The sequence below is a fragment of the Tachypleus tridentatus genome, chromosome 10 (assembly GCF_004210375.1).
Source record: "Tachypleus tridentatus isolate NWPU-2018 chromosome 10, ASM421037v1, whole genome shotgun sequence".
Taxonomy (NCBI): domain Eukaryota; kingdom Metazoa; phylum Arthropoda; class Merostomata; order Xiphosura; family Limulidae; genus Tachypleus; species Tachypleus tridentatus.
Genome location: NC_134834.1, coordinates 129,142,495 through 129,169,682, shown reverse-complemented (window position 1 = coordinate 129,169,682; position 27,188 = coordinate 129,142,495). Strand labels below are relative to the sequence as shown.

The window sequence follows — 27,188 nt, the reverse complement described above, 5'->3', positions numbered from 1 at the left end:
TGAAAGAATAAGTGACCGATCAATACTTGACTTCTGTGATAATGATTGTAACAACTTCTATAATTTTTCATGATAATATGATTGAATGACTGTTTAGAAAAAAAATCAAAAGAAGGAAGTTTAATATATTGAAAAATGTTTAGATTAAACAATGGGCCAACTGGTGAGATACGCTAGTGCCTCAATTATCTGCTTTTCTGTTATCCATGATTATTTATTTTCTCTGGATCAACACAGTTTGTCAAGGCAGTAGTGTATACTTATAATTGGATGCTATAACTATAAATTATATCTATATTTATGCAATAAAACTTGGACATTATATGGGTATTAAGAGTATCTAAAATGGGAAATTTTGAACAAATAAGTGTAACTTGATACAGAGAGGTGAAGATCAATAACTTAATTAAACATTTACTTTTGAAATTGAAAAATTAAAACTTGTATAACATTAAAATTGGAATTGTTAGTTTTAAATTTTGATGCCATTTTTATTGATAAACAAGGAGTTTAAATGTTGATATAGTTCTGTTAAAACAGTGTGACATGTCCACTTTAACATACCAGTATCCAAAAGGGTAAATGACAAAAAAGAAATTGCAAAACACCTTTATCTCTTCTCCAACTTTACCTGCATCATGAAGAAAGGTTTCCCAGAAGATTTACAATAATTCTTATCACTGAGATACTTTGCTCAAGTGTTCTAAATAAAAACTAAAAGGAAGCTTTTTATACAAACCGAGTAAAGAGGGCATATTGGTATAGGTGGAGAGTCACAATATTCAAGTTGCTAAAGTAATCAGTGATGTCGAGAAACCCACTTGTTGAGAAATTTATATGCAAAAACGGCTCGTTTGGGTTGAGAAAATATTTTACATAGAAGAGCGAACAACGCTTCAACCTTCTTCGGTCATCGCCAGGTTTTGCATATAAATTTCTCAAGTTGCTGAAGGTTATATATTGGGCAGTAATAATTTGAGTAAGCATGGTAGAGTTCATATCAATGGTTAAATGAGCAAAGATGAGAAAATATGGTACTTTTATAGGTGTGGTATAGTCAATTAAATCCAATTTCCTTTTTTTAGCTTAAAAGTATAGAATTTTTAGTTAAATTAAAGTTTTTAAGATACATGCCATGTACATGTTAACTATTCTTCATAAGACATTGTCTCATATCTATAGAGGTTTGTTGGAAACTCAAAGTAAAATTTACTAAACTGAAATAAACAACTGTCTTACAGTAACTTGCAGACTTATTCAGCAGTTAACAGAATCACTGAGTAATTAGCTAACTAATTGACTCAAGATTAGTAATCAATTTACTGAAGTTTAACTCGTGTTTTATGCTGCTTAAATTGTTCTAAACCATTGGAGAAAATTCCACATGCTCATAACATGGGATAAGACTTCATTTTGGCCAAACAATAATACAAATATCTCAATATATAATAATACAATAACATTAACAGTATGTTACACCAAAGTTATACCTGTGCACAATTACCTGATATTCATTAAAAAAAAAAAAAAAAATAGCTCTATGGATCTTTCATTCAGGTGTAGCAATTTGTTACATGTGAAATAAAGGAAGATGCACTGTTTTTTAAGTCATAATAAAACTTGAGTTAAACAGCATTTCTGAATTGTGGTAAGAGGGATGAAATATAAAACCTTTTTTGCCTAGTGGAAAGACTGTTCCATAATGTATGTTTTAATGTGAATTATTCGGTTGGAAAGTGAAATCCTTTTTAATGTAACTAATGCAACAGAATTGACAACTTGCAATTGATAGGCAGAAGAATGTAGTGAAAATAGATGAAACTGTCATAGCAAGTTTTGACTTCCTCAAGGTATGAGCAAAATCTTAACTAAAAGCATCAATACTAAATTTACAATACATACACTCTGTGGCTGATTCAGAAAATACAGCACTACGATGCAGAAATATTTCTGATCTATGTGACAGTCATAAAGCATCTCCCAAAATACAACATTAAGAAACATACAGCTCATATACTCCATAAAACAATAAGTATCTTGACCAGTAAATCTACAGAAAGAAACCTACCTTAGACCAAAATTTGTACACAATCTTGACCAGATTTAGTGTTATAAAATTAAAATTTGGAAAAATGCAATTTTTTTTATAACAAATATATACTATAGAATATTAAGATACTACAGTAGAACAGTGATATTTATTAATACATAGGTATTAATTTGTATAAAATATTGAGTCTTCTGTAATTGTTTATTTCAACTGAGTTGCAAAATTATTGTTGTTTGGCCTGTCATTTGAATTTTTAAATAGATATAGGAACTTTGTCTAATTTATGTGAGAAATGTCGATCTAAAACAAAATCTTGAATTAGTATGTACCGCTTAATTTTGTTTTAGTCAAAACAACAGTTATCGGTCAAGTATTCTTTTGGGAAACAGTTTGTCATCATGATGATAATGTGAGAACTTGCTTGCAATTGACCTTATAATAGTGCTAAATGTAGTTATTAAGATGCACATAACTGAATTTATTTGCTTGTGCAGGTAACTCACAAGCTCTATAGGCTTATTCAATCTTAAAATATCATTATTTATGCTATATTTGTTTCTTTTGCTAAGCATAGTTATCATTTTGATAGAAATATTAGAGTAATTTAAAGATATTTTGTTTCTATATACTACTTTTTTAGCTTTAGGAAACTGATTTTTACTTGATACTTATTTAAATTTTTTGTCTTTTGTTATAGCTTATTGCAGCAACATGTCTGTATTTAGCTGGGAAGGTAGAAGAAAATCACCTAAAGATTAGAGATATAGTTAATGTTTTCCACAAGTCAGTAAGAATTATGTTAATTTCATAATATGTATAAAATTTTCTGTATTTGTAACTAGTTAGTGATTTAATGAGAAAAATGTAAATGTTTGGTGGTTGTGATAAATTTTAATAGGTCCTTATTTTTATGTAACAATTTAATATAATTTGCTTTGTGAATTATTTAATATTTAATTTTGTTGCTTAAATAATTGATTGAGTCTTTCATATTTGATATTCATTTGTATTTTTATTGAGATTTAAGTATATCATTTAAAATTTTCACTTTTATGAAAACAGTCGTGATGTTTTATTGTCGTATTCAGGGGGGTTAAGAAGATCTTCACTACATGTGTAGTGAAATGTTTTAGCAGAAATTGTTTTTTCCACAAGGTTTAGATGTTTTCACTTAAGTTGAGAGGCTGATACATTTTGATTACCTAAGTAAATGAAGTTTTTACATAGTGTATATATCTGTGAAATGTAATTGCAAACTGATATGAATATCATTTTGAGATTTTATGTTACCAATGTGAATGGCCTCAAATTTAACCATTAGTAGGAGGTATTGTTTATTACTTCCTTTCTTCTTGTCTTATCAGCTCAAAATTAAGGATTGTTAAGCAGCTTTGTGTGAAGTTATTCATTCTCTTTGTTAGTTCTGAAATATTTGCATGTTTGCTAAAAAAAATTAACCATATGGTTACCAATTTCATTTTTGGTGCATGTTGCAATATTTTACTGAGTTACATTCAAAATTTAACATGCAACTTTATGACCAGTCTGTGTTGATAAAGTTAGTGTCAAAATTTGATATATATTATCTAATTTTAATTTCTTTGTGTCAAAAAATAGACTTAAAAAAGGTTTTAATTTCAGTTTTGTTGTCACATAATTAAGATAATTTTCTTTATCTCTCTTGTAACTTGAAAACCTTTTTACATATTCTGTATATAGACAGAAACTAGGTTAATTTCTCTGTTCACACATTCTTGTTTCAAATTACACAGGGTCAATTCTATCCTCCCACAATAAATAAATTTTTGCTAAATTCTGATGATGCCATGCCAACCTTCTATACTTAGATTATAGATTTAGAAATCACATACTTACTTGGTAAACCTGTTTATAATCAACCAAAACTTCTCATTTTGAACCATTTAGTGCTGTCAATTTTTGTAAATCACTAATGCAGGGAAAGCCATTATACTGTTGGAAGTTTGAATGTGATAATCAAGGCACTAGTCCAAACAGAAACAAAATTTTCAAACCTTCATACAGTTTTGTTAGAGAGCCAGATCAACTAAAATTATTTTTTTGTGATGTCATTCTAATGATTGATAACTTCTTGGCATTTCAAAATGCAGTCTTTATCTGGGGAATTATTGGCTTTACTTGATATCAAGGAGATTGATCATCTAATAAGCTGTTCCATGTCAGGCCACACCTTTTGATATATAGTGCACTGACTTTGAAGAAATAAGATGTTATACTGTTATGGTTTTTGAATATTTTTATTCTTAATATTATTGTCTGTAGTTATCTTTTTCAATAATATAAGCTTAGTTAGATTGATCAATACTCAGTCTAGTTCAAGTTTGAAATCTGTGCTTAGTTGTATCCTTTGCCCTATAAGATTAGATTAGGCTTATAATTGTTCTTTGTTATTTTAGAATTACCCATAATTCATGGTACTCTTATATCATAAATTAGGTTAACTATATTGTTTTTCTTTCAATCACACACACACACACACACACACACACACCTGCAGATTGTCTATGTGCTGCACTTCTTTTTTATTTTAGAATTACCCATAATTCATGTTACTATTATATCATAAATTATATATATATGTTATTGTCAATATGCACTTAATTTTACAGTATAATATCTATTTTATTTCTGTTATTATTTACCTTTTATACTTAATATTAACTTCTTGTTTGTGTGGAATCCTGCAACTAGGATCCACACAATTTTTTTTCCCCCAATGTTGTATGCATTTTTGTCAGGTTAAGGCTTTTAATTAGAACTTACTGATACTGTTTTTTTTATACAGTTTGATTAGACTTAACAAGTATCTGTTATTTTCAATTTATCTCCAGTTTATCTTATGGGGTAAATCAGTAATTAGGTTAAATATCTTGGTTTCTTCAACACATCACATCTTGTACATCAGTGATGTCGAGAAACCCACTTGTTGAGAAATTTATATGCAAAAACGGCTCGTTTGGGTTGAGAAAATATTTTACACAGAAGGTCAAGCGTTGTTGTTGCTCTTCTATGTAAAATATTTTCTCAACCAATTTACTTCTATAATATCTTGTACATGTTTATTTCAATACACATTTAGTTAAATTTATATTGACTATTTCAATTCTTACAATTAATTTAGTTTGTGAAGACCTTTAGGGTTTAGGCTCTGCATTACTTTCTCCCATTATTGCCTGCCTTCCTCCTACAACTGCCAAACTTGTTTACAATGACTTAAATTTTGTCAGTTTTCTTCCACCTGATTATGGCTTACCTTCCTAGGCTTCTATAATGGAATCTGCTAGGCCTACTTCAGCCTTTTTTTAGCCATGTTTCAAAGTATAATTTTCCCCTCCTTCTCCAGACATTGTTTCATGATGAAGATTGTTTGTTTCCCATTTGGGTAAAGGTACTTGCATGCCTTGCCTTCCCCAGGATTTTATCTCTGGTTGCCATAGCTTACCATAAGGTGGACTTTCTTTCTAATTCTGTGTACTTAGAATCTCTCTTGGCTCTGTCAATCCTATCCAGTTTCTCTCTCCCACCTGATCTTCCCACCTCAGCTTACCCTATTGACTCACCTACAGGAAATGTCTATTTACATCTCCTTTCTTAGACATTTCACCTATATCTAGGGGATTTTTGCAAAATACCTCTTCCTCCTCTCCTTCATGGTGGGGCATTTGCAATTTTCAGGGGTGGGACACTATTTTGTACAATTTTTTTTTTTTTTTAATTCTTTACTTGCCACATCTAATAGGGGCTTGTGGTCAGTTTCTTCTCTACCAGCCCATTTTGAGATGACTTTTGTGCATTCTGCATCATGTGGGACAGCTGCAATGTTGTATTGTTTTGTTGCTCTTTTATTGTATTCTGAGACATTAAAATCTTTGTTAGGTGTTTCATGTACAGCACCTTCCCATTTTCTGTCTGTCCTGCCTATTGGTTTCTCCACTTGTGTTTGTTTGATGCTGATCAAGGTTCTGGATCAATTAATCCTTCCTCAATTTTCTTGGTTCTTTCCCATTTTAATTTGTATTCTTTTAATTGCAACTGGGTAGATAATTTCTGCTGGAATGAGAATGCTTAGGGTGCATGTTTTGTTTCTTTATTTCTTGGGATACTGTTTTAGGTTTTCTCACCACATGCTTTGGTACACGTTTTGTGCTTTACCCTTCATACTTGTTTTGGTTCCATATGTATTTTCTCAGGTGTCTGCATTTTACCTGACTTCTACATTTTGGAGGAATTTACTGATGTCACTACTTGGACATCTGGCTTCAGTTATCTTCTGAACAGGGAAGTCATAACATGATTGCTTTGTACACAAGTAGCTTGGGTGGTTTGGTTTTCCAGTTGGATAAGTTTTTCTTATTACCTCTCAGCCATTTGGAGAATGTCTTAATAAACACCCACCTCTGTTAGGACCATCCATTCTCCTTCTCGAATGTATTTGAGGAAGATCTCTATTATCCACACCATCATGGTACTCTATTTTATAACTAGCAAGGTTCTAATGCATTGGAGGATGTAATTTCTTCAGTAGCACTTGTTCCTTTCAGTCTGACACTTTTTTTTTATCTTTTCAGTAGGCACTACATGACTTGTGGTCTCATGCTTTGGTTCCTTTCAATTCTTCGTAACTTTCCTCCTCCCTCTTCAAGCATATGCATTAGTGGTTGAACATATTCCCCATGTCTTGAAGTTTCTCAGTTTCTCCCCTTCCCTCCAAATCTGGATTTGTTTCTCTTCCCTGATGCTCATCTCCAAAGTTGGGGAGGTGTGGGTAGATCAACAGAGGCTTCTGAATAATAGTTTGTGCACTAAAAGTCCTACCATGTTAACACCCTGACACTTTTGACAGTCCACTATGCTTTGGTTCGTTTTCTTCCTCTTGTCTGGATTTGACTACTCGCACGTCTTTCCAACTATTTGATGGTGGTAGTGTGTATTGCTTGCCAATAGAGGACTTGTTCTTGTTCCCCTTGTGTTAATAGTGGATCTCCTTTTTAACCCATCAACTTGATGTATGTGTTTTGGTATTTTCATCCTCATTGCAGATTGTCTTTCTGGTTCCAGCACATTTTCTTCCAAGAAATGGCCTCTTGATCCTCAAATTGTTTTATGGCTCCATTTTCTGTGGTTTACTTCTCCATGGGAAGCAGTTGACTCCTTTCTTGATTTGAAGTTACTTCTTTTGTTTTAAATCTCCAATTCATCATCTGCTCGCTCTAGCTATTGAAACATTCAAACAGAACTAGATCCAGTTTATAACTTTAGTTTTTATTTTTCCTTTTATCACTTTTCTTTTCATGGTAATTTTGATTATCCATGTTTTTCTGGGTCAGATCATTCCACTTGAGTCTTTCTGGCCATCTCAGATATGGTTTTCTTGCCTGTTTCTGCTTGATGTGTTCTTTTTCATTCCAGATTGATTTTACTAACCTACACTTTGGGGCTGTCGTAGAATATTCTTTTAATCAACTTGTATTTTACCATCTTCCACCTTCATACTCTGTTGGATCCATATTACCTTCTGTGGTCCCATACGTGCTCTGGGTTGCCTCGTTGCTTTTTTCTGTTAACTCTATTCCCTACAGTTTTATTCTCTTGCACCACTCCTCTGTTGTTCATGACTAATTTTTCTCTTCCTCCTTTACCCCACGGGTTTAACTTAGTTTCCTTCTTCCTGATGCCTTTACTCCATTCAGGCACCTTTGTTTTACCTGTATCTTAACCTTGTCATCTATTGGAAGTTCTTTGTTTGTGTAGCATTGAAACTACACCTCATACATGTATTTCACATTATCTTCTTTCAGTAGCTGTTTCTTCCTTTTTTGGTTACTATATTCCACCTGTTGCCATCTTTCACTCTTTGGTGAGACAGTGACTGGGTACTGTTTCTTTCTTTTGTTATATATTACTTTTTAGGAACCTGCTTCACATTTTGAACAGGTGAGTGTGCTTTTTCCATGTATACTTCATTTACTTAGAATTGTACTAAAACTTGCACTGTAAAGCCATGTTGAGTTCACTTTTATAATTTCCATGGCCACAAAATGCACATTTTTCATTACGATCACATAAACTAGGGATGGGGTGTCCCACAAGATCTTTCTTAGGTTATTCCTTATGATATCTTTGCTTCATAAATATGCCATTCTAGATCATACATATCCTTGGATTTCATATGTAAAACAGAAAGGGGTTGCGGCTCATCCCTGTCATTTATAATTGATTAAATTGAGTTTTTATATGCTTTTCTTTTTGTGGTCATCCCTTGCACTGGCTGTTGTGTTATGTTTCTCCAGCCTTTCCTACTTACTTTTATCCCCCTTTCTTCAAATGGAGTATGGGAATTCTTACCATTTACCAGTTCCAAGCTGCTGGGATGTTTGACCAGGGAGATACCATTCTGAATGACAAATGTACAATACAAAAAGTAAGACTTCATTCAGTTGAGAGTAAGGCAGTGGTGTTCTACTGATGTAGATAATGAGATGTTTCCAAATTGACCTCTGCACAGGTTTGTCCAAGGGGGTGTTGTAGCTTTGGCATGAGCCATCATAATTTTTGGAGTCCCACATCTTGCACTTACAAGGAAGTTAATTCCTAGCATTTGAGTTTTGGATTTAGAGCTGAACAAATCCAACATATTCTCCACACTCATGTTGTGTGAAAGGAATATCTTATTGTAGCCCAGTATGGATATTGGTTCCTGGCAGTTGAGTTTTGAATTTAGAGTTGAGCAAGTCAACATGGTGTACTTGCATATGTAGTGTACCAGCCTAAATGCAGTTTACCCGTTCAGTTGGGATCACTCATCCCTGCATGGATGTCAGTTCTTAGTGATTTTGGATTTAAATCTGAACCAATCAACATAAGTCCTCATACATGAGCTCAGTGTCCCTGGTCCTTTGCTATATTTGATTTGAATGCACTACCCCTGTATAGTGAGTTATAGTGGGTGCACTTGTTGGTTCCTCCTCATCTTTCTCTTATACTACCCCTCATTGTTATTATGCTGAAGATACTAGTGTATTTCAGGTGGTTCTGGTGCATTTGATTTGAGTAGAATGTATATGTATGTTATTTCACTCAACTTATGTGTCCTGTTTACAGATTGGTGGTGAGATTTCTCCCATCTATCAGCTAAACTTGAGATGCAGATGGTATAATCCTCTTTCCTACCCTTGCATGGATGTTGATTCTCAATGATTGCATTTGGATTGTAGTTAACTTACTGAAGGTGTAATCTTCATCCTTACACCCAAATGGATGTTGGTTTACCATGGTCAAGTTTTGTACATAGTTAACTTGTTGTGAATGGTCTGTTGTGCCCTAGCCACTTGGAGTGCATCCCTTATTTTACCCACGTTCTGTTCATCTTGGATATTGACATTATAATATATTGGGATGAGGATCACTGTTTAATTGTTTTCTTTCTTATTTGGATGTGCTGCTCATAATTTCTTGTCCAGGCCTATTGCACCTTTTCCACATTTGGGTGGAGGTCATTCCTGGTACAGAAATGGTACAGTCTCCCATGTATATTCCTTTTATTAAAGGTTTCGCTGGTTAGGATTCCCTTCAGATTTTTTTCAAAGGATGCTTCTACTTTCTCATTTGCAGCAGTCCATCCACTAATTCATTGTAGGATTCTAACCATGTATGTGTGTGGAAGTAAGGTACTCACTTCCACTCTCACTTCTTACCCTTCCTCTCCACTGTCAACTGGTGATTATGTTTCTGCCTAAGCGTGAAGTGATAGATAGAATAGCATGGAGAGAGTCACATAGGTGCGTGGCACTACTGTTGGTGGAGGTTTCTTGGATGATAATTTACATGTGAGAATCAGTTAAACCATGTGAACTTAAGGGTGTATGGAAGTGGAAGACTTGGGGCGTGCAAACGTTTTTTTTTTTGTTTGTTTTTTTTAAATAATGAGCAGTAATGAACAAAATAGCTGTTTGTGACTGGAAGTAAGTACCTGTTGGAAATGCATTTTCAATGGAGGAACGTTGTAATATTTGAGTAGATGGTAATGATATAGGTATATATTAGCACAGCATATTTTTGTTTCAGCTTGTTTAGTAAGTTACAACAAATTAACATAATTAGTCAGAGGTTTGGATTTCCTGTTTTTAATGCAATCCTTCCTTGTGATTTTGCTTATTTAACTTCATTAAAATCTATTTGTCATGCAAACAGTTTTTTTAGGGACCAATCCTGCAGCTCGTTGTAAAATATACTCTGTAGTGGAGGTTATCAGAAAAATAATAATTAAATAGCAGGTATTATGTAAATTTGAAAGGAAATTAAAGATACCAAATCTCAATTTAATTTGTTATGAACTTTTATTTCTTGAAAAATCCAAGTCAAACCATGTAATTTTTTAAAAAAACTTGAATAATGTTTAATTTCTCTCTAAAGAAGGGTGTAGTAGTAACTTGTTTTTTCAATTTATAGTATCTTTTAATGATTAATTAAAAAATAAATGAAAATCTGTGCATTACTGATTCTATATCAAATTTTTTTATTTTAACAACTTGTATACCTGCCCTATATCTTTAGCAGAAATCAAAATTAATCTTAGGAAAATAAAACATCCCAGGAAAAGATGAAATTAACAATAGATTAATGAGAAACCTATCCAATGAAATCATAACCCACTAACAGATGTTATTTGTCGTTACTGTTGGAATATTACCATTTGATTTGGAAATCAGCTATTAAGATAATCCCTAAGAAAAAATAACTAATTACAGTATCTGCAGACCCTAAGCTTGCTAAACAATTTTTGTAACTTGATGAATAAATTAGTCACAAATCAATGAAATGGTTATCTAGAAATCAACAATTTACAGAATTTGGCAAACAATGTAAATAAACCATTGATCACCTTATTAGGCTTACCAAAACCAACTATTGCAATTTCAACAGAAAGCATAGAACTTTAGCTACTTTTCTAGACATCCCCCAAAAAAACCTTTGATTTGCTATGGCACAGCTATAAACTGATTGATAATCGCATACCTACCCCAACTGTATGCTGGATATCCACCTTTCTTACAGATAGAACAGCTAGTTAAGATCAACAATGCAACTTCCAGGTCTTTTACATTCATAGCCTTTACCCAATATTATACAAGCTCTTTTTTTAATTATTTCTAGTTCTCTGCCTTAAACCATACACTTGTGTCTCAGTATGCGACATTTAGGGCTCTAATATCACTCAGTGTAGTGTCAGATTGGTGTAACAAGTATCAGGTAGCCTTCAACCCATCCAAATCCCATGCTGTATAACCTTTTCTTAGGAAAACAGAAGAAAATAGGAGAAAGCTTTATCATTCCCAATTATCCCTTTAACAAATCAGGCTCTGGTTGGGTAGAATATTTTGTAATTGATCAGTGAAAGTTGGTTTTCTCATGATGCTTCTGTTTTTCATCAACACAAACTTGTGTTAATTTGATCTATAGATCCCCACCCCAAGAGGGACCATTCCCTTTCATATTCTGTATTCAAAATTTAAATTACATTTTTTATGTATTAATCAGCCAAAGCTATTTAATCTTTTTTATGTCAAATTTAATAAATTGAGGCCTATCTAAACATTACTGTTGCTGCTAATTTTAAATGTGTTTATTCCCTAACAAGAATTAATTAATAAATTGTTTCAGATCCTGATTATCACTCTAATATATACAACTTGTGTCAATCTTGAACTGGATATTCTTGGTACAGTCTTGGTTCCTTCAATCTTCATACCTACTTGGTCAACATCCCTAGCCACCTTTTTATATTTAAGCCTCCATATATAGCAAGCAGCCTTCTTTAGTTTCAATATCAACCTCTCTTTCTTTCAACAAACTTCTTGTTTCGTATCTGTAGCTTCCCTTAGTCTTGATTTTCCCCTAACGTTTATTACAAGGTATCAACTCTCCTTGAATCATAAAGATTCAACAACATTAAGCTTTGTATTATTTTATCAATGCACTTGAATATCTCGGTTCTTAATTTCTTTGCAGCCTTTGTAACTGCTCAGCCAAATATAAATTGCAGTAGGCCCCCTGTTACCTTTCAGGCCCCTTCTCTAGATCTTTAAGTTTTCAAACCAAAATACTTATAGCCAAAAAATTCAACACAGGCGTCCAGCTGAAATTCTGTGTTCCTGCAATGATATATACATTGAAGAAATGGGAAGAAAAACTTGCAACAAAAATAAAAGAACAAAGATAATACAAGACTCGTGAAAACACAAAATTCAGCCATTGCAGAGCATGTCACATCAACTGAACACAGAATAAACTGGGAGAAAACTAAAATCATTGGCACAGACAAATTCTGGAAGACATTCCCATTAAATTTAAGACATAGTATATGTTGACATCATATTGATCTTTATGTTGCTCTCTATATTCAATCTAATTATACACTGCAGAACAAAGTTTTTGCTTCTTGAACACTGTTGGATGTTCCTTAGATTTTTGACTGCTGATCATGAAAATCACATCTAAATTTGTCCATCACATACTGTTTCATCTAAATCTTCAGTTTTGTCATGTTTTTTCTTATATTTGTGTCCAAAAATTTTCATTTCTGTAAGAGACCTATGAACAATGTTTTGTGCAGTTTGGGCATTTCCAGGTATGAAATCAGGCCAGGGTGGAAGCTGTTCTGTGGAAGTATGCAGTCCAGACATGTCTGGGCAGGCTGGAGCCAGCTTGACACTGTCTCAGCAGGCTATAAAAGTGGCTTGCATACACGAATGCTGCTCATTGGATTAATATAGACCTTATAGTGTGTACGTATTGTTTCAGAATATAGCATTGCCTCAGTAGCACTGTAACAAGTAAGTTAGATGTTTTACAGGACAATTGGTGTCAGTCAGTATGTCTCGTCAATGTCGTAACAGCCCCGATACATTCTGCTATATTCGTGGCGAGTATATGCTTGTTCATCAGAGACGCTCAATGAAGAAAGCATATCATCTTTACTTTGGCTGTAAATTTGGTGATCAAGACCAGGAATGGGTGCCTCGCATTTGTTGTACGGAGGCACTCAAAAGACAATGCTGTTTGCTGTCCTGATGATATGGCAAGAACAGAAAGACCATGTGACAGACTGTTGCTTCTGTTTGACTAATGTGTTTGGTTTCTCTGCCAAAAACAAGAAGTGAATTGAATACCCTAATCTGCCTTCAGCAACGAGACCCGTGCCACATGAGGACAGTCTTCCAATTACGAAACCAATAAAGGAATGGACTTTAGATGAACCAGATGAAGAAACTGCAATGCAGGGAACTGGCAGTGACATTGATCTGGATTTTAAACTGTGCTCCTCAGGCGATCCACATTATATAACACAGTCAGAATTAAACGATCTGGTCAGAGATTTGGGTCTGTCAAAAGCAAAAGCCAAATTGCAGGGTTCTAGACTGCAGGAATGGTGTTTGCTGTCACCAGGTATGAAAATTTCTGTATTTCGAAGCCGCCAAGATGATATAACCAAATTCTTTGCACAAGTTGACAGTCTCTGTTTCTGTGTTGACATCGAAGGAGTGTTCTCTGTTTTGGGTTGTGACCATGATCTGCAAGAGTGGCATCTCTTTATTGATTCATCAATGTTAAGCCTCTAAGCTGTTCTGTTACACAATGATAACGTTCACCATTCAATACCTTTTGGCTAAGCAGCACACATGAAAGAAACCTACAAGAACATGGAAATGTTTCATCCAGTACAGCAAGTACAACTGGAATATCTATGAAGATCTGAAAGTTGTTGCTCTGTTACTGGGACTGCAGCCCAGCTATATAAAGTACTGTTGTTTCATCTGTGAATGGGACAGTCGTGCTAAAGAGTCTCATTATTCTAGACAGAGCTGGCCACTCCGTAAAAAGAAAATTGTGGTGCATGAACCGCTTGTTGACCCGGTAAAATGTTTTGCCTCCTCTTCACATAAAATTGGGACTTGTGAAGAATTTCATGAAAGCAGTGAACAAAGAAGGCGACGGTCTTCATTATTTTCGACAGATGTTCCCAAGAATAACTGAGGCCAAGATCAAAGAGGGCATTTTTGTTGGCCCTCAGATCAGACATGTTATGAGTGACAAATGGTTCAAAGATCTGTTAGTTGGCTGGAGAAGATTGCCTGGAAAGCCTTCAAAGACATTGTTGACAATTTTCTTAACAATTACAGAGCCTCACATTACATTCAGCTGGTAGGCAAACTTCTCAAAGCATACAAAACAATGAAGTGTAACAGGTCACTCAAGATTCATTTCGTCCCCGTAAATTTCGGTACTGACGAACACAGTGAAAGGTTTCACCAGGACATTGCTACAATGGAAAAACTATATCAGAGCAACTGGAATCCATCAATGCTTGCTGACTACTGTTGAACACTGCAACGTGATGCACTGGACATTGAATACAAATGAAAATCAGGAGCAAAACACTTTTAATTATGTTGAACTTAAGAGCGTATTAAAAACGTAAACGCAATTAAATACGTTATGGCTGGTAAACAGTTAACTGTCTATTTCTTAGAGTTCCTACGTGATGAAGTAAAACCAAAACTATATTTGTGCATACCCACCAGGTGCCTGTCACAATCAGCAAAAACTTTTCAAGAAGCAAAACTTTTCAAAAAAATTGTTGTGCAGTGAAATCAAAGAATCATTTTATATTAACACTGTTAAACCTTCACTAAACAGAGATTCCAGATTAGAGGCGAGTAACCTGTGGCTGCCATTGGTTGAATCTACAGGAAATATCCCCTCCAATCAGAAACAGTGATAATCCAACCAATCATAACATGCTCTTTACAATCCACCAGGACAGTATGAAAGACCAACACCTACACACAGTGATTTGAAAAAAGAAAGGCGGAAGACTTTTGAAACATTGTCCTCTACATTTATATGCAAAAACGGCTCGTTTGGGCTGAGAAAACACTTTACATAGAAGAGCGAACAACGAAGAAGGTCGAAACGTTGTTCGCTCTTCTATGTAAAGTGTTTTCTCAGCCCAAACGAGCCGTTTTTGCATATAAATTTCTCAACAAGTGGGTTTCTCGTCATCACTGATTATTGTCCTCTACACTTGTGTCTCCACAACAGGTAGTTACCAGCTATTCTACAAAGTTTTATCATGTCAATTTTTTTAGGCCTGGTATGTATATCCTGGTGTGGTTAGGGAGCTTGACTTGCAATCTTAGGGTTCCAGGTTCAGATATCAGTCATCTTGCATGCTTGCTGTTTTAGCCATATGAACATTATAATGTTATGATGAATCCTACTATTCTTTGGTAAGAGTAGCACAAGAGTTGACAACAGGTGGTATTTAGTAGCTGCCTTCCATCTAGTCTATCACTGCTAAATTAGGAATGGCTAGTGTAGAAAGCCCTGGTGTAGCTTTGTGCAATGTTTTCAAAAACAATCAAGTTTTGTTTTGTTTTGACAACCAGGCATTTCTTTGTATCATGTTTATGCCAGTTCTTATTGGCTCAAGTAACTGTTTTAATGAGCAATTAAAATCACTAAAAACATTTCATTGTATGTATATAAATGGGTGTAAAAAAGAAAAAGTTTAACATTTTTAAAAACATTCAATTAAGTATTTGATTAACCCTTAAACAGTGGGATTGTAGGTAGCAGCATCAATTGGTGATGGCTGTTGTTTAAGATTTAACAATTGAAAATGGCTTTTTTTGTAATTTTGAAATAGTAAAAATGATTTTTATTGCACTTCAGTTGTAAATAAAATGAAAGTATGTGCTTTGTTTTTCAACCAAAACAAAGACCTGTAATAACAATTTATTGGAAAACTTTAAAAGAATGCAGGAATATATAACAATATATTTTTTTTCTTTTAAACACATTTTACAAAGTAATGATTTTTAATTTCCAGAATTTGCAGTTTTATCCATTAGTTTTGTTTGAACACAATGGTGATACACCAGTTTAATAAAAAATTGCATTATCAGCTATTTTCTCTTTTTGTTGTAGCCTTGCAGTATTTATATTTTTTCTTTTTTATGATGGCCAGTGTGTCTGTGATTTACCAAATTCTTACCATGATCATTTAAAGTACTTATCCTGTGCTAATATTAGTTGGCACACTACTAGAAAGCAATAAAAACCTTCCATATGTTAGGTACTTTAACTGACCCACCCAGGTGTTTTATGGTTAACTGATGCTGTATCTGTAGGAGAATGGACATTATAATAGTACATGCAACTATTGAAGCTTGGTTAGATGTATCTTAATGTTGTTCATTGTGGAAACATAGTGTAATTGTTGTTTTTCAGAAAAGTTTATGTATATGACTTTTTTGTTGAACTATTAGCAATCAAATTTTGAATATATTCCATGATAGGTATAGTGAAGTTATGTAGTGAAGACAGCATAAGCACTGTGTAGCCATGTAACCCCTTCTAGATGATGCTGGAAATGGTACTAATATATGCTGGTGGTGTTAATAAGCATATTGTTGGTGAAGCAGTGCTACTCAATCCCCCTAATGTGGGTGCACTAAAAGTTTCATATCTTAAACTATGCTTTGTCATTTTTACTTTCAAAGTTTTGAAAGATTGAGCCCCCTCTGAAGTACAGCATTGAAACTTCTCAAAAACTAATGTTTGCATATGCACAACAGTTTTGCAGTATTTGTTTCATGATAATCTCCACCACTGCCCTGGTACTGTGTTTAAGCACCTCATTCAGTTAATTTTTTTACTTTTTCTTGACAAAGTATCACTGGTTTCCCAGTATTACAAACATTCAGAAATAATTTGAATGCTATTACATTATCTAGTTAATTTCATAATAATAACAATGATTAATTTTGTTTTCTTCTGATTGCAAACTGCTTGTGGTATGAATTCTCAGATTATTATGTCTAACATAGAAGCCAACTGAGTCTCTCCTGTCAAACCTCTGATATCTAGCATCACTCAACTGCTGGGGTAGGAGTAATCACTCTAGGTTGAGACTGTCAGTAATTTTATTCACATTGAGAAGAATACCTGTTTGGATCTGTAGTGATCCTCCAGGAAATCTCTGAGGCTGCATTTGAGGGACATCCTTGGCATTTTACAAAGACTTTAGATTCACTTTTATATGTGCCTTCTTGTTAGTCTAGTGGATTTTTAGCCCTCCTGTGGATCAGTCATAAGTTTATATACTTGCAGTGCTTGATTCTAGGGTTTGATTGCCTAGGATAATTGTGGGAGATGGCTTGCAGGCCTGCAGTTATTTTGCTCTCATGAAACAACTTTCTTTACAACAGTCTTTAGATGACCTATGAAAAATGAAAAGGAGGCTAATTTGAGATAAGCTGCCTTAATTTTTATTTTTAGCTGTTAATTCTTGAAGTGTATGATGTTTTGGATTTTTTACTGTTTGCTTTTGATGGCTAAAAGGTCTGTAACCATTTTATTTTTCTCCATACACAGCAATTACGAAGGTTTATGCTTTAGTTACATGAAGGGGACAGTTAGACCTTATCAAACATAATGTCTGAACTTCATGATTTCACTACTACTACCAGCTGGAGGCATTTTTCCAACTCTCAATTAATATCTGCTCTTACAAATATGGGGTTTTAAGACAAAATTTGTAATTCACTTACATAGGTATACATCCACCGAAGGGATACAGCAAGTCTACAAACTTGCAATTCAACTTCAACATTTTACTTCAGGATCACCAGTTTCATTGAGGATGAGCTGGATCCATTTTTAGTGTGGACATTGGTTCAATTTATGGCTTCTACATTTTTACCAGTTGTTGGTTCATATGGAGGAGGAATCATAGGTCTGACTCTTCATGAGCACCAATCCCTAACATCAGATCCTTAGTACACTGGGACTCAGAATATTTCTGTCTATATTCAAGGTATTCAGTGCATAGTCATATTACCAGCAGTATCAGCAATTATTGTATACCTTCAGGTTCTGTGGGGTCTTAGTTAACCATAAGTCCTTGGCTCGCAAATGGTTGTTCATTTTACATCTTTTCCACCTGATCTGTAGGATTTCCATCTCCCAATGGTCATTGGGATTTAGAATTTAATTCTAAGGTTATCTGGGGGTAGTGAGAAAGTCAGACTAGTTTTTCAGAATCATTTTTCCTTTTAGTTATTATACCTAAGAAGACAGCAAATTGGCATCTAGTCATTGATTTTCCTTGTCTATATCAATTACTAGATTCACCAAAGCTCACAAGTTAATCATTCCTCAATCTATGCTGATTTTTTTTTACTTGAATTGTGATGTCCAACTTTGTTGTTGTTGGTTCTTGTATGCACTTTGTTTTAGCAGTGAAGTTTCACCACTATTAGCACACAGGCATAAGATACTAAAGTTCTGGGTTTTTCACTTTGGTTTTGCATAGGCTTAACAGGGGTTCTACTGTGTCATACCAATTTTCTTATTCCTTCATACTGTATAATACACCAATTCATGGATGAATGGTTACTGCTGGTAACATCTCATAAATTGTGAACCCTTTTACAGTGGGTCACAGATCAAATGCCATGTCATTGTATTTGTTGAACTAGCATTCAAAAATGTTGTTGAACTGTTTTATGAATTTATGTCAATGAGTTAGAAATCAAATTGTAAATTATAATTCAAACTTTAATGTTATATATGTTAATTTCGTAACGTAAAAGTGATTATTAAAAGAATGCACCTAAATATAGATGAGTCATGTGGTATGTTGAATGCAGCACTGTTTAAAATTAGATATTTGTGATGTCAAAATATTAAGTCTAATTTCTTAAACATTAGGAACCAAAATTACTAATACTATCAAGCTAGAATATAAAGTTAGAACCTCATATCTTTTTATTTTGCTGAGACATGGCTTAAGTTTCATGATAAACAATGTTGTGCTGATGAAGGTGTTGTGAAATTCTGGTAGCTACTGAAGTTTCACGAATTAGATGTAGCTTATTTTGGGAATTTTCTATTTCACTTGACTTGTTTTCTTGTACATTATGGAAGATGTTGTGGGTAGCTGTCATCAGAAATAAATAATATCTTTGTAATTTAATACTAATAAAGTTTTGATTTTGCATTTGAAGTGATTTAAAAAAAAAAAATTAAAGCCAGAGGAACGTACCTTGTGTCAGTCATACATGACTGCTTCAGTTTAAATTTAATTAGAGAATTGTGATTTTGATGGTTTATGTAGTGTAAGTGTTAGGTTTAGTTATTTTTAGAAGCAGTTGTTTATTGCATATTTGTTTATTTAACTATATAAGAATTATACATTGTGTATTTCATAGGCATGAATTGGTATTATATCAGGTCATCCCATAAGTAATATCCAGTTTTAGGTTCAGAAAAAGAGAAAAGATTTCAAATGATTTTAACATTATTTAATCAGTAATGCATGTTCCATTACACTATGTAACAAGATTTTTACTTTTTCTTGTTCCTGGGCAGAAAGTGTTATTTCTCAATTTTTTATGCCTGAAGTAAATGGAAAAGACCTATTTTTCATTTCAAATTTTGCTTTTGGGACCTGGGAGCATATAACAAAAACATGAAAGGAGACAATATTTGGTAGCTGATATGTGAAAGTGATTTACATTACAGTCTCAAATATCGAAAAACTACTTGCTTCTAAATATTTGTATGATTTAAGTATAAATACATGTAAATCTTGATTCATATGTTGTTTTATTCAGACCTGATATAAATGAAAATGTGCAAATTTACTCATTTTTATATAGAAAATAGGTTAATTTCGAAATTTTATTATTCAGGTTGCAAAAGCAAAGTTTGAAGGGAATAATAATGGTCATTTTTTGTACTTTTACAACACAAGCAATTAAGAAATAACACAAACTATCCAGGAACAAAATTTGTGTTACATAGTGTTATTATTAACTACTTCCTGCCAATGATTCACAAGCTTCTGAATGCCACTTCTATAAAATTCTTGGAGTTTGGAGGAAAAGAATGTAGAGGGGGTAGTTTGACATCTTTATGTGTTCCTAGCTCTTTTCCATCAAGGTAGTTCTGCAAACTTCAGAATAGGTGATAATCAGATGGGCCAAGGTCTGGAGAATAAGGAAGGTGTGGAAGTTTTTCCCAGTCTAGCTCTTCAGTCTTTGCAGATGTGATCCTTGCTGTATGGGGTCATACTTTATCCTGGTGTAACACAACACCTTTATGACTGGCTTATCACTTTAGCTGTAGTCACCTGATCTGAACTTCTAAAACTACCTTTGATATTTTCAAACACTATTTGTCAGATCATATACAGTCTATATAATTTTAAATAAGTTGATATTTTCAGGACTGGACCAACCAATATTTGTTTCTTCTAGTTTTGTAGGCCTCTTCATTATGTGGATCTTCCAGATTGTAATTTCAGTGTTGTTATTTGCTGCCTTTTGCTCCCCCAGTTTGAATATTGTTCTCTTTCCTTATTTTACTTATCTCTACAGACTTATTCCTACTCCATTTATTCTGATATATTTGTCACAGATATTTCATGTATGTTTTTTCCATTCCATTGTGTCCTCTGTTATCCAGAGGATAACTGTTTTCCAACTCTAAACTTTGGCAAATCATGCAGAACATTTTTCCTTCTTGCCAGTTGCATTTCACTCTGTTTCACAATTTTTTTTATGTTCTGATCTGGATAGAATACTATGTCCAGTATGTCCTTTTTGTTGTTCATTGCCCACACTGCCTCCTTGGTTCCTGTTTGCATCTTTTCATTCCCTAGCATCTTTCTACTTCTATTCCTCCCTGTCTTTGTGTTTCTGCATTCTGTTTCAGGTGTCAGTACATCAGATCAGGCTGTTTTGTTTTCTGGTGTCTGACATCCATCATCCATTAGAAGAAAGTTTTCAGTCAGGCATGTGAACAATACCTCATATATACTTCTACCACTATCGTCATTGGGGTACTACCTTCAGCTTGTCAACATCCTTCAGACTTTGGTTCAGCAGTAACTGGGTAAGTTATCTTTTTTATATATATTTTTCACTCCAGTAGCAAGATACTACTCAATACTACTATCTAGATATGCTTCATGTCTTTCAAGTATGCACTGTACAGCCAAGATGTATAACCACTGTTGCAATGGAGTGTTTGACAAGATCATTAGTAAATTTTCTTGTGATATATTTGCTTTGTAAACATGCCAGTTTGGGATTGTACTAACCCATGGAGATTTACATGAGTAAAGCAAAATGGAATAACTGGCGATATCTGCCATCTCTTCAGTTGAATAAATCAGGGGGTAGTCATTCTAAAATAGGGTTTTTTGTAATCACCCTTAGCACTATCTTTGGAGGCAGCATTTCTCCAGATTCTTCACAATACTTTGTCACTCCTTATTCTTCTAATGGAAAAAGGTGTTGAGACCTTCTCCAACCATGGGTTTGAGGTTCTTTTCTACTGGCTGTATTTGGTCTATTTTACCTAACCACTCTATAGTTTGGGGCATATCCATTTTAGCTTTCCCTATATATATATATATATATATATATATATATATATATAGACAGTTTTTGTAGTTTCTTTGTTTATGAAATTGAGATTCTGGTATACTATGTTCAAATTTCAACCCACTAAGTTTTCCTTCCCTCTTAAGTTGTGCTTCTTCCACTTTCTCTCAGTGTGTGTGCAACACCTCTTTCCACACTGGGTGCAAGAGTATACCTGGTTCAAAAATGTTGCAATCTCCCACATGTGTTCTTTTCCCAACAGGGATCACACTTCAAGAACAGAACAGAAACTGTGACAGGTATTCAGTTTAGAGGAGGGGCACTAGAAGCATCCTGTCCCAACTGCCTTATCCATCTGGCCATGTGGAGCTCGCATCAAGAGTGTTCTTCCTAACTTTTGAAGGATACTTATTTCTTTCCCTCACACTGGTCGCTTCTGCTATTCAATGTGAGATTGTAGTTATACATGTTAGTGCATATATTGAAAGTATATTTCTGATATGGACTTGCCTCCTTGCACACTTCCCACCCTATGTGGTGAGGGGACTTTCCAGGGAAGGTTTTGTTCTTTCAGTTTACCTCATCTTAGATCTAAACATCTACCCATGTATTTGCTGTTTGTGGTGACCTGTAAAGGGGAAGAGAGGATCCTAATGCATCACTTTGTCCTTGAATTCCTGTGGAGACATGGCAGCCTTGAGGTGGTCTTCCTAGGGTTGTCTGGCTGGTCCACTTGTGCTAGGGTCAACCAAGTACCAGTGTTAGATGTCCTCAACAGGTGTTGTGGACATTGTATCTGATGCTGATACATTGCTGCAGTGTCCTTGTTTGGCATTGTAGTGCATCCCCTCGTAGGACTCCTTGGTGGGTGAGGTCATTGTGTGCTGAAACATTCTTTTTTATTATGGATCCCCTAAATAAAAACTTTAAATAAAATAGTGAAAAAACAGTCCATGGGTAAACGACCACATCTTGATTCTGGATAGTAGTCTTCAACATTTGTAACACCTATATCTCATTTTCTTATATTACATTCTCTTTCAGAGAAACCTTTTAAGGCAACTGTCTCTTTTTTTTATTCAGAAGGGACTAGAGGGACTTGCTGGCTCTCCAAAATCAGTCAGACATATTGGTGGAAACATTCACATCTAAACACAGTGAACTCCTCTTGCATTCAAAGGCAATTGGAGATATACTCATTGAGGTTGTATCCCATGTTACTTTGAATTCATAATGAGGAGTTATTGTTGAGAGGGATTTGAAGAAAATCCCAAAGTTAGAGATTATCACTGGTTTCTCCAACCAAGGAGTTTCTGCATTGAGGCATATCTCCATTCACAGAGATGGAATTATGTTGCCAACCAATGTCCTCATTTTAATATTTACATCACTGCATCCACCTGTCACAAACAAGGTAGGTTATCTTTATTGCAAGGTACAGCTATACATTCCAGACCCTCACAGATGTTTCCAATGTCTGGGGTTTGGTCACTCGGAGACATCGTGTCATGGTTCCTTGGCATGTGCTCGATGTGGTGGCAAAGACCACAGTGTTTACGAGTCTGAAACAGACCCTCATTCAGTTAATTGCAATAGCTCTTACCCATCCTACTTTTGTTCTTGCCCTAAATGGTTGGAAGAAAAAGAGATACAGCATTTGAAAACAATTCAAAACATTACTTATCCTGAGACTTGAAAGTTGCTGTCCACCATTTCAAACTTGGATGTATGCTGCTCTACTCCATTCCACTACTACAGAGGGAGTGCATATAGATATACAGATTTCTCTGTGTCTCCAAAAGAATCATTCTCAAACCACATGAAAAGTCTCTCTGACCTCCATGATTAATAAACTTGATGAATCAACATCAACACCCATCTATGTCCCTAACATTCATTCCAGCCAACCCCAAGACCCACTTCCTTAGATTCTGGATATGGGCATTTCCTCAGATACTTCTCCCACCCCAAGATGCAAAACAATCATTCTTTCATGTCCTCAGTCACTGGAATGCTTTTCCAATAACGGAGACCTGTGTAATCGACCCAGGGCAGGATCCATGGAGGTCGAGAGACCTCCCTTGAATAAAGAAAAAAGACATTGTCAAAAACAGTAGGGCTCTACACCCAATTCTTCTACACATAAATAAAAATGGCCACTTTAATTCCATGGAACTGTCGAGGTTTACGTTTTAATCTGGGTGACATCAAAGCACTGATTGCTTCTTACCTTCCTTATGTCTTTCCTTACAGGAAACATTTCTGAAACTTGCTGATACAGTTATCTATTGACAGTTTTCTTTGTACAGAAATGACAGGTTGTGTGATGGTCGAGTACATGGAGGGATGGCACTGTTGGTTGATCAGCATGTGCCCGCCTTGTCTTTGCCACTTGACATACCCTTGGAAGCTGCAGCCATTTGTGTTTCCTTAGGTCATACCATCACTGTTTGTTCTCTCTCCCTGTCACCTGGGAGAGACATATGATCAATCAGACCTTGATGCTCTCATTGAACAGTTGCCATTTCCCTTTTTAATCCTGGGTCACTTTAACGGATGTCAACCCCTCTGGGGAAATGCTGATATTGATGGGAGGGGTCACTCCATAGAATGTATGCTCTCTGATCACAACCTTTCTCTTTTCAATACTGGTTCTTATACTTATTTTCATGCACCTAGTCTGCCCTTTACTACCATTGATCTCTCAATAGTTGGATCAAGCTAACTAGCCTTCTTTCACTGCTCTCACAAAACTTGATCCTGCCATCAGTAGACTACTGCATGGCAGTAGTGACTGACTGTATTATACAGGCAGCTGCTCAATGTATTTATAAAACCTTGGCAGGTTTTCCACGATAACCTCCTCTGTGGTGGAATTTTACCTCCCACATGGCACGGAAGGCTAAAAAACAGGTCTGGGATACTTTTTGTAGGTATCCCACATTCCCGAATCACATCGCCAGCCAGCAGGCCTGTGCACATGCTTGGCCAGTAACACGTAAAAGCCAGAAGGAATCTTGGATTAAGTTTACAACCAGCATCTCTTTTTTACCACCAGTTTCAAAGTCATATGGGACAAGATTGAAAGGTCAGTGGGCAGTACAATTCTGTTCCCCTCTCAATCTTGTTATCTGATGGCCAGGAAGTAGCTGATACCTAGAGCATTGCTGACACTCTAAGTGAAAGCTTTTGCCAGGTATCTAGCACTTCTGCTTCATCATCCACCTTCCTAGCCATCAAGACTAAGGCAGAGTGATCACTTCTTTACTTTTGAGCTGATTGTCTCTGTGACTATAATTGCCCATTTACACTTGTGGAACTCAAACTGGCCCTTCATTGGTCTGGCAGTACATTGGTTGGACCTGATTATGTACACTAGAAGATGCTGCTCTATCTACCTCTTGCTTCTATTGCTATTCTTCTAAATATTTTTAACTGGATCTGGCAGGAGAATGTTTCTCCTGATGCCAGGTGATTGTTCTACCTTTCTCTAAGACCAGGAAGGATCCCAAGATTCCTTCAAACTACCATCCAGTTGCTTTGACAAGTTGTCTCTGTAAGACCTTAGAGAGGATGGTTAATGGCTATCTGGTTTGGTTCCTCAAATCAAACAACCTCCTCTCACCCACCCAAAGTGGGTTTTTACAACAGAGCTCCACCATGGATCACCAGATTTGACTTGACACTTCAAACAGAGAAGCCTTTCTCAAATGACAATATCTAGTATCAATATTCTTTGGCCTTGAGAAGGCTTATGATACCATATAGAAGTATGGCATTTTGGAGACCTCCACTCATATTTGTTTTGTGGACACTTGCCAATTTTTATCAAATGGACTGGTGATTTCAAGCTTGTGTTGGTTTGACACTTTCCTGTTCTTTCCCACAAGAACTTGGAGTCCCCAGGGCTGCATCTTGAGTGTCACATTTTTCATTAAAAAACATTAATGCCATTACTGGACGACTCCCCACTACAGTTGCAAATGGACTCTATGTTGACGATTTCTAGATCTTATGTCAGTCATCGAATGTGAGGTATATTGAGCAGCAGCTGCAGACTGCCCTCAATTATTTACTGAAGTGGACCACAGCAAATGGCTTTAACTCATCTTTCTCTAAAACCATTTGTGTGCACTTTTGCTGCCAATGGGGTATTCACCCTGATCTTGAACTCCGTATTGGTGAAGTTGTGCTACCCTGTGGTCCCTGAGACAAAGTTGTTTGGGCTTATTTTCTATTGTAAGCTGACCTTTATTCCACACATCAAGCAGCTACAAGTCAAATGTACAAGAGCACTGAAATTCTCTCTGTTCACTCTTCCATCACTTGGGGAGCAGATCCATGTCCTATGCTAAAGATATATCGTACTCTTATTCGATCAAAACTAGACTATGGGGCACTGGTCTATGGCGCGCTGCCAGGACCTCAGCCTTGAAGATGCTGGACTCCCATTCATCATCATGAACTTCGGTTCTGCATTAGGGCTTTCTGTACTTTCCCAGTTCAGAGCTGGTACACAGCATATCTTGAATCTCCTCTACACCTTAGCCATTTGCAAGTGTCTTTAATGTATGCTTTGAAAGTTGATCCTTGCCACAGCATCCCACCCAGGGTGTTTTCCTTCCTCGATGGGCCATGCTTTTTCAGAACAGACAATCTGCCATTGTTCTTTGATTTATTCATATTCAGGTGCAGTTGGATGAATTGGGTCTGTCCTTGGATAACATTGATGTATCAACTAGTCAGGCTATCCCACCATGGCTTATTACAATCCCCAAATGTGACCTTTCTTTAAGTTATCTGAGAAAAGCAGATACTCCAGATTGGAAGTGCAGTCTTTTATTTGCTGAGCATCTTTTGAACCGTCTGTCCATTTCCATTTATAGGGATGGTTCGAAATCAGGTGACCCTGTGGTCTCTGCCATGGTTTGTTGTGATTCAGTAGTTGTGGACAGTTTGTGTTCATTGCTGAACTGTATGCCATTTCTCTTGCCCTGGATAACATAGAAGCTGAACAGTACTCAAATTGCACTATTTATACTGACTCACTTAGTTCTCTACTGGCCCTGGAATCGCTTCACATTTATTCTCACTCTGTTTGCACCAATATTCAAAACTATGCCATGTTGGTATTTGTGGGAACAAACTCGCTGAGACCACAGCTAAATCTGTCTGCTGTGGTGCTATCACTGCTGTGCCTGTTCCATACGTAGACTATGGTCCTGTATTCAAGTCTCAGCTTCATGCCAGTTGCCAGTCAGCTTGGAGTAAGGAATGTGAAAACAAGCTTTTTCAAATAAAACCCTCTATTGGACTTTGGCATCTTGCTTCCATAAGGATCAGAAAGAGGAAATTGTCCTAACTGAACACACATTGGTCAGTTTTTTAACTCAGTTTTCTTTTATCTGGGACTGATGCACCAGTGTGTTGTCTGTGTGCCACTTGGATCACAATCAGCCACATTTTACTGTCTTGCCATTATTAAAACTCTCAATGACGGTACTGGCACCATTTAAAATGTTTTGTATCGAGGTTTATCGATAACATCGGATAGTGTCATTGGCGATGGTGATACTGTCCACCTTACAAATATTTTTAGTTTTTTGAAGGCCATTAACCTTTATAGTGCTATTTAAATTTTG

The 27,188-nt window shown here is 35.5% G+C and overlaps 1 pseudogene across 1 annotated transcript in view; it reads left to right on the top strand.

The window, feature by feature from the left end:
• The window catches only part of LOC143228507 (cyclin-Q-like), a 78,102-nt pseudogene that overhangs the window by 20,569 nt on the left and 30,345 nt on the right, over window positions 1-27,188 (top strand). The window lies entirely within an intron of this gene.